Genomic DNA, 1,627 nt, shown 5'->3' on the forward strand with positions numbered 1-1,627 from the left:
ATGGGGTCAGGGTCTGCCCCATAGCGACCCATAGAGACCCATAGGGACCCATAGGGACTCATAGAGACCCATAGAGATACATGGGGCAACACAGCGCCCCCTAGTGGAGATCACCTTCGTGTAGTCGGCTGGGGGGGAACCGCCTGATATAGGGGGCAATGGGGGTCACACTCTGCCCCATAGAGACCCATAGAGAGCCATAGAGACCCATAGGGACCCATAGTGCCCCATAGAGACCCATAGAGACACAGTGTGCCCCATAGCGCCCCCTAGTGGAGATCACCTTGGTATAATCAGCTGGGGGGGAACCGCCTATGGGGGGAAATGGGGTCAGGGTCTGCCCCCATAAAACCCCATAAGACCCCATCTGACCCCATATAACTTCATATGACCCCACATCACCCCATATAACCCCATATAACCCCATATAGCCCCATATAACCCCATATAACCCCATATATCCCCATATAACCCCATATAACCCCTTTAACCCCATACAGCACCATATAACCCCATACAACCCCATATAACCGCATATACCCCATATAACCCCATATAATCCCATATACCCCATATAACCCCATATATCCCCATACAGCCCCATATATCCCCATATATCCCCATATAACCCCCTTGCCCCCCATCTCACCCCACATCACCCCATATGACCCCATACACCCCCATATAACCCCATATAACCCCATATAAACCTATATAACCCCATATTGCCCCATATAACCCCATATAACCCCATATTGCCCCATATTGCCCCATATAACCCCATATTGCCCCATATAACCCCATATGACCCCATATGACCCCATATAAACCTATATAACCCCATACAGCCCCATATAATCCCATATAACCCCATACAACCCCATATGACCCCATATAACCCCACATAACCCCATATAACCCCATATGACCCCATATAAACCTATATAACCCCATACAGCCCCATATAATCCCATATAACCCCATATAACCCCATATAACCCCATACAGCCCCATATAATCCCATATAACCCCATATAATCCCATATAACCCCATATAACCCCATACAACCCCATATAAACCCATATAACCCCATATGGCCCCATATAACCCCATACAGCCCCATACAGCCCCATATAACCCCATATAATCCCATATAACCCCATATAACCCCATATAATCCCATATAACCCCATATAACCCCATCTGACCCCATATAACCCCATATAACCCCATACAGCCCCATATGACCCCGTATAACCCCATATTGCCCCATATAGCCCCATCTGACCTCATATAACCCCATATAACCCCATATAACCCCCAGTGCCCCCCATATAACCCCATATGACCCCATGTAACCCCCTATAACCCCATACAGCCCCATATAACCCCATATAACCCCATATAACCCCATACAGCCCCATATAACCCCATATAGCCCCCATATAACCCCATGTAATCCCATATAACCCCATACAACTCCATATAGCCCCATCTGACCCCATATAACCCCATATAACCCCATATATCCCCATATAACCCCATACAGCCCCATATAACCCCATATAGCCCCCATATAACCCCATGTAATCCCATATAACCCCATACAACCCCATATAGCCCCAT

The sequence above is a fragment of the Coturnix japonica genome, unplaced genomic scaffold (assembly GCF_001577835.2).
Source record: "Coturnix japonica isolate 7356 unplaced genomic scaffold, Coturnix japonica 2.1 chrUnrandom746, whole genome shotgun sequence".
Classification (NCBI taxonomy): Eukaryota; Metazoa; Chordata; class Aves; order Galliformes; family Phasianidae; genus Coturnix; species Coturnix japonica.